We start from the raw sequence: 17,436 nt of genomic DNA on the forward strand, positions 1-17,436 counted from the left end.
AGACGAATCCGGATACGCAACCCGTTCGTCCGCCACACCCCTCTAACCTATCGAACTCGCAACTTTCCCCCTCCGGCTCCTCTGCCCGAAAACGCGAAACACCGGGGATACTTTCCCGGATGTTATCCCCCTTCACCGGTATCACCTACTACCGCGTTAGGGCACCTCTAACGCCGTAACTTGCCTTGTCATGCATCACTATGCATATGCTTGCATTATATTTATTGTTTCTTCCCCCTCTTCTCTCTCTAGACACCGAGACCGACGCCGCTGCTACCCCGTACGACTACGGAGTTGACGACCCCTCTCTCTTGTCAGAGCAACCAGGCAAGCCCCCCCCTTTGATCACCAGATATCCCCTACTCTTCTCTATACTGCTTGCATTAGAGTAGTGTAGCGTGTTACTACTTCCCGTTAATCCTATACTGATGCATAGCCTGTCCTTGCTACTACTGTTGTTACCTTACCTGCAATCCTAATGCTTAGTATAGGATGCTAGTTTTTCATCAGTGGCCCTACATCCTTGTCCGTCTGCCATGCTATACTATCGGGCCGTGATCACTCGGGAGTTGATCACGGGTATATACTATATACTTTATACATGATACATGTGGTGACTAAAGACGGGTCGGCTTGAGGAGCACCCGCGAGTGGATCTTTGAGGCGGAGCGACAGGGCAGGTTCCGACCACCTAGGAGAGAGGTGGGCCTGGCCCTGGTCGGCGTTCGCGGATACTTAACACGCTTAACGAGATCTGGGTATTTGATCTGAGTCTGGCCATTTGGTCTATACGCACTAACCATCTACGCGGGAGTAGTTATGGGTATCCCGGCGTCGTGGTATCAGCCGAAGCCTTCGTGACGTCAGCGACTGAGTGGCGCGCGCCGGATTGGACTGGAAGGACACTAGGCTAGGTCTGCTTTCGGTCGCGTTCGCAACGTGCAGGTGTGCTAAGGGCGATGGGCCCAGACCCCTGGGCGCTTAGGTTTAGACCGGCGTGCTGACCTCTCTGTTGGTCTAGGTGGGGCTGCGACGTGTTGATCTTCCGAGGCCGGGCATGACCCAGGAAAGTGTGTCCGGCCAAATGGGATCGAGCGTGTTGGGGTATGTGGTGCACCCCTGCAGGGAAGTTAATCTATTCGAATAGCCGTGATCTTCGGTGACAGGACGACTTGGAGTTGTACCTTGACCTTATGACAACTAGAACCGGATACTAAATAAAACACACCCTTCCAAGTGCCAGATACAACCGGTGATCGCTCTCTCGCAGGGTGACGAGGGGAGAATCATCGGTTAGGATTATGCTATGCGATGCTACTTGGAGGACTTCAGTCTACTCTCTTCTACCTGCTGCAAGACGGAGGCTGCCAGAAGCGTAGTCTTCGAAAGGACTAGCTATCCCCCTCTTATTCCGGCTTTCTGCAGTCCAGTCCACATATAATAGCCTTATTCCAGTTGATACCAATGCATACATATGTAGTGTAGCTCCTTGCTTGCGAGTACTTTGGATGAGTACTCACGGTTGCTTTCTCCCCCTTTTTTCCCCCTTTCCTTTCATTCTGGTTGTCGCAACTAGATGCTGGAGTCCAGGAGCCAGACGCCACCGTCGACGACGACTCCTACTACACCGGAGGTGCCTACTACTACGTGGTGCCCGCTGACGACGACCAGGAGTAGTTAGGAGGATCCCAGGCAGGAGGCCTGCACCTCTTTCGATCCGTATCCCAGTTTGTGCTAGCCTTCTTAAGGCAACCTTGTTTAACTTATGTCTGTACTCAGATATTGTTGCTTCCGCTGACTCGTCTATGATCGAGCTCTTGTATTCGAGCCCTCGAGGCCCCTGGCTTGTAATATGATGCTTGTACGACTTATTTTATTTGTAGAGTTGTGTTGTGATATCTTTCCGTGAGTCCCTGATCTTGATCGTACACGTTTGCGTGTATGATTAGTGTACGATTAAATCGGGGGCGTCACACTTTCACCTGGGTTTTTTCTCTCTTGCAGATGACAATTGTGCTACACCCTTCTAGGACACGACACAACGAACACATAGGCACAGACGTGTAGCAGGGCCCCACTCAAAGGTTTCTTTTTAGATTAAGACCCTGTGTAAACCTTTCTCACCGTCTCTTGTTGCTTTAAACCCTCCGGATACTTAACACAACTGAGAGGGAGGCTGACATTATTGGCATTTTCGCCACATCAGACTAATGCACGTACCTGGAAATTCAGGGTTCATTATCAAGGGCTTTCCTCAGCCCGGTATATGTTGTAAAGTCCGAATACCTTAGGGAGTGTTCGGCATCGCGAGTTTGGCCTTATATGCATCAACTCCGAATCATGTCTTTGGTCAAATGTTGGGTTTGCCCGACTCCCGTGTTTTGCTACCTTACGTTCCGCTCTATCGGCTAAGGTGGCACCGGGAGAACTACTGCAATTGTGCCTCGGTTCATCTGGGCGAGCACCTCAGTAGAGAAAGCCGAAAACTGACTGTCATGATAAAGCGCGGGACTGGTCAACCACTCGATGACTCAGCAGAATCTTTGCGATTCCTCCGCATTAACTAAGGACCGGTTTCCCGGTCATGTATGTACGCGCACCGTATTCGGATAAGCGCGGAGGTACCAGGGGCTATATAGTAGCCCCACTGTCAAACTCCTATGGCTAAGTGAAAGTGTTAAAGCAATATACTCCGATTGCCTTGTTCGCCGCGCTATCACCTCCTTCACGGACCAAGACGTTGGATCAAGTGTGAATACGTGATTTTCAGAACACCCCCGCATTATGTGCGTGGGGGCTGAAGCCGACGACTGCAAACTTTCAGGTTATATACATACATAAAACGGCCACACAGGAGGCATCATAATACTTTCAGGCAAAAGTATAAACATAGCCTTTATAATTCAAAGAATATCGTTTTTACAATTGGGACACATGTCACTCGAACATGATACTCTTCAAGCACCGCGCCTCTATTAACCGAGCGCCTTCTAGGACTTCTCCTAAATAGTGCTTGGTCGTGACCTGGCCTACGGCCGGACCCTGGGTTGCAATAGCGGCAGAATCCATCTCTGCCCAGTATGTCTTAACACGGGCAAGAGCCACCGCGCACCCTCTATGCACGCTGACCTCTTTACAACATTGATACGCTGCACAACACCAAGGAATCGTTGCACTAAACCAAAATAACTATTTGGATTTGGCCCTTCCGACCAAATATGATCCACGACAGACCTCGTAGCAAGCCCGGACAACCTACGGAGCTTTGCCCACTCGGCAATTTGCTCATTTAAGAGCAGCGGACGCGTCGGAGCACTGAACTGCGACCAGAACAACTTCTCGACTTCGTGGTCTTCTTGATCTTTGAAAAACTCAGTCGCATCAACAGCACTCATTGCCAAGTTCGCATTGAAGGAAATATGCCCTAGAGGCAATAATAAAGTTATTATTTATTTCCTTATATCATGATAAATGTTTATTATTCATGCTAGAATTGTATTAACCAGAAACATAATACATATGTGAATACATAGACAAACAGAGTGTCACTAGTATGCCTCTACATGACTAGCTCGTTGATCAAAGATGGTTATGTTTCCTAACCATAGACATGAGTTGTCATTTGATTAACGGGATCACATCATTAGGAGAATGATGTGATTGACTTGACCCATTTCGTTAGCTTATCACTTGATCGTTTAGTTTGTTGCTATTGCTTTCTTCATGACTTATCCATGTTCCTATGACTATGAGATTATGCAACTCCCGTTTATCGGAGGAACACTTTGTGTGCTACCAAACGTCACAACGTAACTGGGTGATTATAAAGGTGCTCTACAGGTGTCTTCGAAGGTACTTGTTGGGTTGGCGTATTCGAGATTAGGACTTGTCACTCTGATTGTCGGAGAGGTATCTTTGGGCCCACTCGGTAATGCACATCACTATAAGCCTTGCAAGCATTGCAACTAATGAGTTAGTTGCGGGATGATGTGTTACAGAACGAGTAAAAATAGACTTGCCGGTAACGAGATTGAACTAGGTATTGAGATACCGACGATCGAATCTCGGGCAAGTAACATACCGATGACAAAGGGAACACCGTATGTTGTTATGCGGTTTGACCGATAAAGATCTTCGTAGAATATGTAGGAGCCAATATGAGCATCCAGGTTCCGCTATTGGTTATTGACCGGAGACGTGTCTCGGTCATGTCTACATAGTTCTCGAACCCGTAGGGTCCGCACGCTTAAAGTTCGATGACGGTTATATTATGAGTTTATGTGTTTTGATGTACCGAAGGAGTTAGGAGTGCCAGATGAGATCAGGGACATGACGAGGAGTCTCGAAATGGTCGAGACGTAAAAATCGATATATTGGACGACTATATTCGGACATCGGAAAGGTTCTGAGTGATTCGGGTATTTTCGGGAGTACCGGGGAGTTAAGGGAATTCGTATTGGGCCTTAATGGGCCATACGGGAAAGGAGAGAAAGGCCTCAAAGGGTGGCCGCACCCCTCCCCATGGGCTGGTCCGAATTGGACTAGGGAGGGGGGCGCCCCCTTCCTTCCTTCTCCTTTTCCCTTCCCTTTCCTTCCCTCCTAATCCTACTACTTGGAAGGGCTCCTAGTTCTACTAGGAAAGGGGGAATCCTACTCCCGGTGGGAGTAGGACTCCCCTAGGGCGCGCCATAGAGAGGGCCGGCCCCTCCCCTCCTCCACTCCTTTATATACGTGGCCAGGGGGCACCCCATAGACACAACAATTGATCCCTTGGATCTCTTAGCCGTGTGCGGTGCCCCCCTCCACCATAGTCCACCTCGATAATACTGTAGCGGTGCTTAGGCGAAGCCCTGCGTCGGTAGAACATCAACATCGTCACCATGCCGTTGTGCTAATGGAAATCTCCCTCAAAGCTCGGCTGGATCGGAGTTCGAGGGACGTCATCGAGTTGAACATGTGCAGAACTCGGAGGTGCCGTGCGTTCGGTACTTGATCGGTCGGATCGTGAAGACGTACGACTACATCAACTGCGTTGTGCTAACGCTTCCGCTTTCGGTCTACGAGGGTACATGGACAACACTCTCCTCTCGTTGCTATGCATCACCATGTTCTTGCATGTGCGTAGGAATTTTTTGAAATTACTACGTTCCCCAACAGTGGCATCCGAGCCTGGTTTTATGCATTGATGTAATATGCACGAGTAGAACACAAGTGAGTTGTGGGCGATATAAGTCATACTGCTTACTAGCATGCCACACTTTGGTTCAGCGGTATTGTTGGATGAAGCGGCCCGGACCGACATTACGCATACGCTTACGCGAGACTGGTTTTACCGCCGTGCTATGCACACAGGTGACTAGCGGGTGTCAGTTTCTCCAACTTTAGTTGAATCGAGTATGGCTACACCCGGTCCTTGAGAAGGTAAAACAACACTAACTTGACAAACTATCATTGTGGTTTTGATGCGTAGGTAAGAACGATTCTTGCTCAGCCCATAGCAACCACGTAAAACTTGCAACAACAAAGTAGAGGACGTCTAACTTGTTTTTGCAGGGCATGTTGTGATGTGATATGGTCAAGACGTGATGAGATATAAGTTGTTGTATAAGATGATCATGTTTTGTTGAAGTTATCGGCAACTGGCGGAAGCCTTATGGTTGTCTCTTTATTGCATAAGATGCAAGCGCCAAATAATTGCTTTACTTTATCGCTATGCGATAGCAATAGTTGCAAGAGCAATAGTTGGCGAGATGACCATGTGACGACACATTGATATAGATCAAGATGATGGAGATCATGGTGTCATGCCAGTGACGATGGAAATCATGACGATGATTTGGAGATGGAGATCAAAGGCACAAGATGATGATGGCCATATCATGTCACATATTTTGATTGCATGTGATGTTTATCTTTTCTACATCTTACTTTGCTTAGTTATGACGGTAGCATTATAAGATGATCTCTCACTAAATTTCAAGATAAAAGTGTTCTCCCTGAGTATGCACCGTTGCCAAAGTTCATCGTGCCCAGACACCACGTGATGATCAGGTGTGATAAGCTCTACGTCCATCTACAATGGGTGCAAGCCAGTTTTGCACACGCAGAAATACTCGGGTTAAACTTGACGAGCCTAGCATATGCAGATATGGCCTCGGAACACTAGAGACCAAAAGGTCGAGCGTGAATCATATAGTAGATATGATCAACATAATGATGTTCACCATTGAAAACTACTCCATTTCACGTGATGATCGGTTATGGTTTAGTTGATATGGATCACGTGATCACTTAGATGATTAGAGGGATGTCTATCTAAGTTGGAGTTCTTAAGTAATATGATTAATTGAAATTTAATTTATCATGAACTTAGTCCTGATAGTATTTGCATATCTATGTTGTAGATCAATAGCTCGCGTTATTGCTTCCCTATGTTTTATATGTGTTCCTAGAGAAAACTAAGTTGAAAGATGATAGTAGCAATGATACGGACTGGGTCCGTGATCTGAGGTTTATCCTCATTGATGCACAGAAGAATTATGTCCTTGATGCACCGCTAGGTGACTGACCTATTGCAGGAGCAGATGTAGATGTTATGAACGTTTGGCTAGCTCAATATGATGACTACTTGATAGTTTAGTGCACCATGCTTAACAGCTTAGAATTGGGATTTCAAAGACGTTTTGAACGTCATGGACCATATGAGATGTTCCACGAGTTGAAATTAATATTTCAAGCAAATACCCGAGTTGAGATATATGAAGTATCCAACAAGTTCTATAGCTAAAAGATGGAGGAGAATAGCTCAAGCAGTGAGCATGTGCTCAGATTGTCTGGGTACTACAATCGCTTGAATCAAGTGGGAGTTAATCTTCCAAATAAAATAGTGATTGATAGAATTCTCTAGTCACCATCACCAAGTTAGTAGAACTTCGTGATGAACTATAGTATGCAAGGGATGACGTAAATGATTCCCGAGCTTTTCATGATGATGAAATCGGTAGAAATAAAAAAAAAGAGCATCAAGTGTTGATGATTAACAAGACCACTAGTTTCAAGAAAAGGGCAAAGGGAAAGAAAGGGAACTTCAAGAAGAACGGCAAGCAAGTTGTTGCTCAAGTGAAGAAGCCGAAGTCTGGACCTAAGCCTGAGACTAAGTGCTTCTACTGCAAAGGGACTGGTCATTGGAAGCGGAAATGCCCTGAATATTTAGTGGATAAGAAGGATGGCAAAGTGAACAAGGGTATATTTGATATACAGGTTATTGATGTGTACCTTACTAGTATTTATAGTAGCCCCTGGGTATTTGACACTTGTTAGGTTGCTAAAAAATTAGTAACTTGAAATAGGAGTTACAGAATAAATAGAGACTAGTTAAGGGTGAAGTAACGATGTGTGTTGGAAGTGGTTCCAAGATTGATACGATCATCATCGTACACTCCCTATACTTTCGGGATTAGTGTTAAACCTAAATAAATGTTATATGGCGTTTGCGTTGAGCATGAATATGATTTGATCGTGTTTATTGCAATACGGTTATTCATTTAAAATCAGAGAATAATTGTTGTTCTATTTACATGAATAAAACCTTCTTTGGTTATACACCCAATGAAATTGGTTTGTTGGATCTCGATCATAGTGATACACATATTCATAATATTGAAGCCAAAAGATGCAAAGTTAATAATGATAGTGCAACTTATTTGTGGCACTGCTGTTTGGGTCATATTGGTGTAAAGCGCATGAAGAAAACCCATGCCGATGGGCTTTTGGAATCACTTGATTATGAATCAGTTGATGCTTGCGAACCATGCCTCATGGGCAAGATGACTAAGACTCCGTTCTCCGGAACAATGGAGCGAGCAACTGACTTATTGGAAATAATACATACTGATGTAAGCAGTCTGATGAGTGTTGAGGCTCGCGGCGGGTATCGTTATTTTCTGACCTTCACAGATGATTTGAGCAGATATGGGTATATCTACTTGATGAAACATAAGTCTAAAACATTTGAAAAGTTCAAAGAACTTTAGAGTGAAGTGGAAAATCATCGTGACAAGAAAATAAAGTTTCTACGATCTGATCACAGAGACAAATATTTGAGTTACGAGTTTGGTCTTCAATTAAAACAATGTGGAATAGTTTCACAAAATAGTGCCACCTGGAACACCACAGCATAATGGTGTGTCCGAACGTCATAACCGTACTATTATGGGATATAGTGCAATCTATGATGTTTCTTACCGATTAATCACTATAGTTTTGGGGTTATGCATTAGAGACAGTTGCATTCACATTAAAAAGGGCATCATCTAAATCCGTTGAGGCGACGCCGTATGAACTGTGGTTTGGCAAGAAACCAAACTTGTCGTTTCTTAAAGTTTGAGGTTGCAATGCTTATGTGGAAAAGTTTCAACTTGATAAGCTCAAACCCAAATCGGAGAAGTGCATCTTCATAGGATACCCAAAACAAAATGTTGGGTACACCTTCTATCAAAGATCCAAAGGCAATTTATTCATTGCTGAGAATGGATCCTTTCTAGAGAAGGAGTTTCTCTCGAAAGAAGTGAGTGGGAGGAAAGTAGAACTTGATGAGGTAACTGTACCTGCTCCCTTATTGGAAAGTAGTTCATCACAGAAATCTGTTTCTGTGACTCCTACACCAATTAGTGAGGAAGCTAATGATGATGATCATGTAACTTCAGATCAAGTTACTACCGAACCTCGTAGGTAAACCATAGTGAGATCCGCACCAGAGTGGTACGGTAATCATGTTCTGGAGGTCATGTTACTTGACCATGACGAATCTACGAACTATGAGGAAGCGATGATGAGCCCAGATTCCACGAAATGGCTTGAGGCCATGAAATCTGAGATGAGATCCATGTATAAGAACAAAGTATGGATTTTGATTGACTTGCACAAAGATCGGCGAGCCATTGAGATTAAATGGATCTTCAAGAGGAAGACGGACGTTGATAGTAGTGTTACTATCTACAAAGCTAGAATTGTCGCAAAAGTTTTTGACAAGTTCAAGGTGTTGACTACGATGAGAGTTTCTCACTCGTATCTATGCTTAAGTCTGTCCGAATCATGTTAGCAATTGCCACATTTTATGAAATCTGGCAAATGGATAAACAAAACTGCATTCCTTAATGGATTTATTAAAGAAGAGTTGTATATGATGCAACCAGAAGGTTTTGTCAATCCTAAAGGTGCTAACAAAATATGCAAGCTCCAGCGATCCATCTATGGACTGGTGCAAGCATCTCGGAGTTGGAATATACGCTTTGATAAGTTGATCAAAGCATATAGTTTTATACAGACTTGTGGTGAATCATGTATTTACAAGAAAGTGAGTGGGAGCACTAAATCATTTCTGATAAGTATATGTGAATGACATATTGTTGATTAGAGATAATGTAGAATTATTCTGCAAAGCATAAAGGAGTGTTTGAAAGGAGTTTTTCAAAGAAAGACCTCGGTGAAGCTGCTTACATATTGAGCATCAAGATCTATAGAGATAGATCAAGACGCTTGATAAGTTTTTCAATGAGTACATACCTTGACAAGATTTTGAAGTAGTTCAAAATGGAACCGTCAAAGTAAGAGTTCTTGCCTGTGTTACAAGGTGTGAAACCGAGTAAGACTCAAAGCCCGACCACGGCAGAAGATAGAAAGAGAATGAAAGTCATTCCCTATGCCTTGGCCATAGGTTCTATAAAATATGCCATGTTGTGCACCAGATCTATTGTATACCCTACACTATTTTTGGCAAGGAATACAATAGTGATCTAGGAGTAGATCACTGGACATCGGCCAAAAATATCCTTAGTGGAATAAGGATAGGTTTCTCGATTATGGAGGTGACAAAAAGGTTCGTCGTAAAGGGTTACGTCGATGCAAATTTTGACACTGATCCAGATGACTCTAAATCTCAATCTGGATACATATTGAAAGTGGAAGCAATTAGCTAGAGTAGCTCTGTGCAGAGCATTGTTGACATAGAAATTTGCAAAATACTTACGGATCTGAATGTGGCAGACCCGTTGACTAAACTTCTCTCACAAGCAAAACATGATCACACCTTAGTACTCTTTGGGTGTTAATCACATAGCGATGCGAACTAGATTATTGACTCTAGTAAAACCTTTGGGTGTTGGTCACATGTCGATGTGAACTATGGGTGTTAATCACATGGTGATGCGAACTATTGGTATTAAATCACATGGTGATGTGAACTAGATTATTGACTCTAGTGCAAGTGGGAGACTGGAGGAAATATGCCCTAGAGGCAATAATAAAGTTATTATTTATTTCCTTATATCATGATAAATGTTTATTATTCATGCTAAAATTGTATTAAGCGGAAACATAATACATGTGTGAATACATAGACAAACAGAGTGTCACTAGTATGCCTCTACTTGACTAGCTCGTTGATCAAAGATGGTTATGTTTCCTAACCATAGACATGAGTTGTCATTTGATTAATGAGATCACATCATTAGGAGAATGATGTGATTGACTTGACCCATTCCATTAGCTTAGCACTTGATTGTTTAGTTTGTTGTTATTGCTTTCTTCATGACTTATACATGTTCCTATGACTATGAGATTATGCAACTCCCGTTTACCGGAGGAACACTTTGTGTGCTACCAAACGTCACAACGTAACTGGGTGATTATAAAGGTGCTCTACAAGTGTCTCCGAAGGTACTTGTTGGGTTGGCATATTTCGAGATTAGGATTTGTCACTCTGATTGTCGGACCTCAGAGGTATCTCGGGGCCCACTCGGTAATGCACATCACTATAAGCCTTGCAAGCATTGCAACTAATGAGTTAGTTGCGGGATGATGTGTTACGGAACGAGTAAAAGTAGACTTGCCGGTAACGAGATTGAACTAGGTATTGAGATACCGATGATCGAATCTCGGGCAAGTAACATACCGATGACGAAGGGAACACCGTATGTTGTTATGCGGTTTGACCGATAAAGACCTTCATAGAATATGTAGGAGCCAATTTGAGCATCCAGGTTCCGCTATTGGTTATTGACCGGAGACGTGTCTCGGTCATGTCTATATAGTTCTCGAACCCGTAGGGTCCGCACGCTTAAAGTTCGATGACGGTTATATTATGAGTTTATGTGTTTTGATGTACCGAAGGAGTTCGGAGTCCCGGATGAGATCAGGGACATGACGAGGAGTCTCGAAATGGTCAAGACGTAAAAATCGATATATTGGACGACTATATTCGGACATCGGAAAGGTTCTGAGTGATTCGGGTATTTTTGGGAGTACCAGGGAGTTACGAGAATTCGTATTGGGCCTTAATGGGCCATACGGGAAAGGAGAGAAAGGCCTCAAAGGGTGGCCGCACCCCTCCCCATGGGCTGGTCCGAATTGGACTAGGGAGGGGGGAGCCCCCTTCCTTCCTTCTCCTTTTCCCTTCCCTTTCCTTCCCTCCTACTCCAACTACTTGGAAGAGCTCCTAGTTCTACTAGGAAAGGGGGAATCCTACTCCCGGTGGGAGTAGGACTCCCCTAGGGCGCGCCATAGAGAGGGCCGGCCCCTCCCCTCCTCCACTCCTTTATATACGTGGCCAGGGGGCACCCCATAGACACAACAACTGATCCCTTGGATCTCTTAGCCGTGTGCGGTGCCCCCCTCCACCATAGTCCACCTCGATAATACTGTAGCGGTGCTTAGGCGAAGCCCTGTGTCGGTAGAACATCAACATCATCACCATGCCGTCGTGCTGACGGAACTCTCCCTCAAAGCTCGGCTGGATCGGAGTTCGAGGGACGTCATCGAGTTGAACGTGTGCAGAACTCGGAGGTGCCGTGCGTTCGGTACTTGATCGGTCGGATCGTGAAGACGTACGACTACATCAACTGCGTTGTGCTAACGCTTCCGCTTTCGGTCTATGAGGGTACGTGGACAACACTCTCTCCTCTCGTTGCTATGCATCACCATGATCTTGCATGTGTGTAGGAATTTTTTGAAATTACTACGTTCCCCAACACGCATACGCGTCTGCAGCACTCCATAATCGATCCAGAGGGGCATACTTTGGATCTCCGAACTTCGTCTGCAACTAAAAGGGCTTCCCAGCCGTGATATCTCCGGCTTGACGGAGCTCCTCCTCTGCCGCTCTGATTTTAGAACGGGTTTCCTTGGCTGCCTCCATGGCTCTCTTCAGGTCAGCCGCTCTCACTTGGCTTTCCTTTTCAAGAAGCTCATATCGGCTGAGAGCATCTTTCAGCTCAACAGCCATCTTGGCTATTTTATTGTTGCTCTTGGCGATGAGCAGCCTGTTCGGCTCTTAAGTCTTTGGCCGCCTTTAGGGCGGCCACATCACTTCTCATGGCTTGTTCCTTGGCTCAGGCAAGTTCCGCCCGAAGGGTCTCCATGGCGGCAGCTCCATCTGCAGTCACATCATACATTAGATACTAGCATCATGCTCCTCTTAATATCTGTTGACCACCCGAAAATACATACCCTATGCCTCGTCAAGCCGCTTGTTCAGAAGCGTAATATCGGCATCTTCCACGTCAAGTTGCCGGCTTAGTCCGGCAAGCTCGGCAGTCCGGCCAGCCACCGGACCGTCAGCCGCCTGCATAGGATAGAAGTGTGATCATTACCTGGGATTATGATTCTCTGTTTGCCGCCTCTCGACAGCAACCAGAGTCTCAGGGGCTACTATCGGTATAGAGCACACCTAGCGAGTGCGGTACCGTCAAAAATTTATATATTACTTTGCGTACCTCAAAGCCTCTTAGCAGGCTCGCAAAAGCTTCATGCAACCCACTTTTGGCGGATGAGATCATCTCGATCATAGTACCCATTAAGGTACGATGCTCCTTTGAGATTGCCGCTTGCTCCAAAAGATTCATCAGTGCGTCCGGTTGCGCACCGGACAATCCCAGACTCTTTCTGTCACTCCCCTTAGGAGCCGAATACTCCGAACTTCAGGTAGCCAAAGGGATACCTTTTGGCCTTGGCGGATCAGGAGAAATCCTCCGTGATGACACCTCAGGGTCATCCGCCCCAGAAGGCGGGAAGACAAGGGGAGGCGTTTCGCTCTCCATCATCTCCAGAAGAAGATCCCCCAAAGACAAACTCTGTCGGGAAGGGCTATGATCCGGACTAGAAGACATACGTCTCGGTTATTATCCGCGGAGATAAGGCAAAATATATTTACCAAAAGTACTTTTGTTCACTTACAGCTCGGTGGAGGGCTGACCCCCTTGCGGGCACTGGGCGGCAAGGACGCCCTCCGAGACAGGGCCTCCTGGCGAGGGTTTCTTCTCTTGTTTGGAAACGTTTGTTTCCAAGTCTTCAGGAGCTGTCCTTTTCCTTCCTTGGGAAGAGGGAATTTCAGATTCTTCTCCCCGATTATCCTCCTTCGTGGAGGTACTAATTCCCCCGGTTTGGATGAGTAATACGTGAGGCTCGCTTTCGGCTTCTTCATCTCTCCTTTTATCTTCCCACAAGGGCACTTGATAATGTGCATACTGCAGCATCTTGGCTAGTACAGGATCCGGCGAGCCCTCGGGAAGGGGGGCCGAACACCTGATCATCTTTGCCTTTCTTACCCAGTCCTGGCCAAGAGCAATTCTTTCAGAATTATGTTATGGCAAATGAAAAGACAGTGTGTTCGGTCGTGGAAATACTTACCTGGGTATCTAGACGATTACAGTTGAGACCCGCATCCTCGCTGGTGTCCGGACACTTTATTCGTGATCCAAAGAACAATTTATACATCTCTTCGAGCATCCCGCCGAAGAACTGCTGAATAGTTCGCGGTCCTTCCGGGTTGAACTCCCACATACGAAGATATCAACGTTGGCATGGCAGGACCCGACGAAGTAGCATAACTTGCATTACTTTAACGAGACCGAAGTCCCTCTTGAGGAGATCTCGGATGCGACTTTGCAATGTTGGCACGTCATTAACTGGCCCCTAGTCTAGCCCCTTGTTGACCCATGACGCCAATTGTGGTGGGGGGCCCGAACGGAAGGCGGGGGCAGCCACCCACTTAGTACTTCCACTACTAGGAAAAGGCCTACTAGTGGCGCACCTATTTTGCCTACTAATGGCGCACTATAGGTGCACCACTAGCATCACGCCATTAGTATTTTTTACTAATGGCGCACCTGTGGTGCGCCATTAGTATCTGATATACTAATGGCGCACCACATGTGCGCCATTAGTATCCCACAGGTGCGCCATTAGTATCTGGTGTACTAATGGCGCACCACATAGAAGTGCGCCATTAGTAACAATTTTTTAAAAAAAATTCAATTTTTTTTCGTTTTTTTCTTAATCTCAGGTCACTATGGTTTAATCTCGGGTCAATATGCTTAATCTCAAGTCAAATCGCACTCTGTGGTCAAACTTCCCGGAAGGTCACCCATCCTCACACTACTCCAGCCCGAGCACGCTTATATTCGAAGTTCTATCCAACCCCAGCACCAGCTCACTTCACAGGCACTTGTTGATATATCTATCATATCAATCCTATTAAACCTTGTTGATGTCTAGGACTTTGTTCATGTTCATGAGTATGATGAAATTTTGAAAAAATATTTCAAACTTCCCCATCATATTACGTATCATATTTTGAAAAAAATCCAATTTTTTTAAACCAATTTTTTTCTGTTACTAGTGGCGCACCTAGCAAATGGTGCGCCACTAGTAAGTTTGATTTTTTTTTTCATTTTCCCCCTCTAGATCTTAAAACCCCGTATCTTTTGTTCTGTTGGGTTCTTGGGGATTTTTAAGATGTTGAACGTGGTTCCCCCGGTTCAATTCGGATGTAACTTTTCGAGTAGATGATTTTTCATATAAAAAACTTTTTAATCCAAGTTCGTATGCAAAAGTTATGCCCATTTTACTAAATTCCAGAGAAAATTTTGAAAATAAAGTCGAAATTCATATTTGTAAATTTTCCCAACAACTAGACCACATATCACATGGGAAACTTATTATTTTTTATTTTTTGACATTTCCATCATTTTCTTTTATTTTTTTTAAATTGAAAAGGTGGTCCACGAGGGGGGGGGGTGCATTTAGCACCAGGGTTACTAATGGCGCACCACACATCAGTTGCGCCATTAGTAACCCTGGTGCTAAATATATTAGTAATGGCGCACCTGGTGTGTGGTGCGCCATTAGTAGTTTTGAAAAAAATTGTTAGTAATGGCGCTCCAGTGGACGGTGCACCATTACTAGTTAAAACTAGTAATGGCGCACCGTCCACTGCTGCGCCATTACTAACAATTTTTTTATTTTTTTTCTTCAAAACTAATAATGGCGCACGGTGGGTGTGGTGCGCCATTACTATGTCAACTAGTAATGACACACTATCCCATGGTGCGCCATTACTAACCATTTTTTTATTTTTATTTTCAAAACTACTAATGGCGCACCACACACGAGGTGCGCTATTAGTAATATATTACTAATGGCGCACCTGTATCTGGTGCCCCACTGCTATATAGCAGTGGCGCACCACATACACGGTGCGCCATTAGTAGCCATATCATCTATAGCCCTTTTACTAGTAGTGTTCGGGGAGCTGTGATGTAAAACCACTCCCGCTGCCATAAGTTGGATATCTCCGGGAAGGAACCCTCTAGCCATGGGGCATCGACGCCTTTTCTTATTGTGGCACCTCCGCATTCTACGTGTCGCCCATCGATCATCTTCAGCTTCACATTGAAGGTCTTGAGCCATAAGCCGAAGTGTGGGGTGATGCGGAGGAAGGCCTCACATACGACGATGAATGACGAGATGTGAAGGATGGAATCCGGAGCTAAATCGTGGAAGTCGAGCCCATTATAGAACATGAGCCCTCTGACGAAGGGATCAAGACTAAAGCCTAGCCCTCGGAGGAAGTGGGAAACAAATACGACACTCTCGTTGGGTTCGGGAGTGGGGATGACCTGTCCTCGGGCAGGCATCCTATGCGAGATTTTGGCAGTCAGATACCTGGCCTCCCTTAGCTTCTTGATGTCCTCCTCTGTGACAGAGGAAGCCATCCACCGGTGCTGAAGGTTGGATCCGGACATGATTGAAGGTCTTGGGTGTTGGGTGTTGGAACTCGGGCTGGGGGAAGGGAGGGATTGAGCGCGATAAGAAAAGGACAGGCTTTGGCCCCTTTATAAAGAGGGCGAATATCAAGCGTCCTCCGCGTGGCCATTTGGAACTTGCCTAAAATCGAGGAGTCATACTAACGAGCACGATTGGGTTACCCGCACCCGTATTGATGAGAATCCCGTGATAAGGGGACACGATCTCTGCTTCGACAAGACATGCCAATAAAACCGCCTCGCAACACGTGTAGTGGCTGGTTGGGAAAAACGGTTCAAATAATGACCGAGGACAGGGTGTGATGTCACGTTATGAAAAGTTGTCAGCATATTAGATTTCTGGAAAGATTATACTCTCTACGGTGGTATGTGGAATTTGTTTTGCAGAGACGGATACTATCCTTGTGTTCAAAATCTTCTATGGAGTATTCGGAGGAGGAACCCACCTTGCAATGACGAAGACAATCTGCGCGCCAGACTCATCGTCATTGTAGCCTGGTTCAGGAGCTACTGAGGGAGTCCTGGATTAGGGGGTCCTCGGACAGCCGGACTATATCACTTGGCCGGACTGTTGGACTATGAAGATACAAGATTGAAGACTTCGTCCCGTGTCCGGGTGGGACTCTCCTTTGCGTGGAAGGCAAGCTTGGCCGTTCGGATATGTAGATCTCCTCCCTTGTAACCGACTTTGTGTAACCCTAGCCCCTCCGGTGTCTATATAAACCGGAGGGTTTTAGTCCGTAGGAGAACAACAATCATACCATAGGCTAGCTTCTAGGGTTTAGCCTCTCCGGTCTCGTGGTAGATCAACTCTTGTAATACTCATATCATCAAGATCAATAAAGCAGGAAGTAGGGTATTACCTCCATCGAGAGGGCCCGAACCTGGGTAAACATTGTGTCCCCCACCTCCTGTTACCATCCGCCTTAGATGCACAGTTCGGGACTCCCTACCCGAGATCCACCGGTTTTGACACCGACACACATGGCTTGCATGCAACAGCTTAAATGTTGTGCCACGACCCCACGCGCGCCTGGTTTGTCGAGTGGTCGTTCTAGCTTCTCCAGATTTAGGAAAAAAGGATAGAGATAATAAAAGCATTTTAAATGTTTGCCTCTATATCTTCGACTGACAATGACACAGTGAGGACAATCGACACGTGTCAATAGAATGCATATGAAGAGATAGAGAGAGTTAGAGAGATGAGCACATAAGGGTTAGGGTCCAATGACATTCACTTAGTGCAGAAAATGGCAACACAAAGGCATAGATATAAGTGAATGTTGTAGAGGACAGAACATATATATACATATATGGATATGCAATGAAGACCAAA

This window comes from Triticum urartu, chromosome 1A, assembly GCF_056163025.1.
Source record: "Triticum urartu cultivar PI428250 chromosome 1A, HENAU_Tu73, whole genome shotgun sequence".
In the NCBI taxonomy this organism is placed as follows: Eukaryota; Viridiplantae; Streptophyta; class Magnoliopsida; order Poales; family Poaceae; genus Triticum; species Triticum urartu.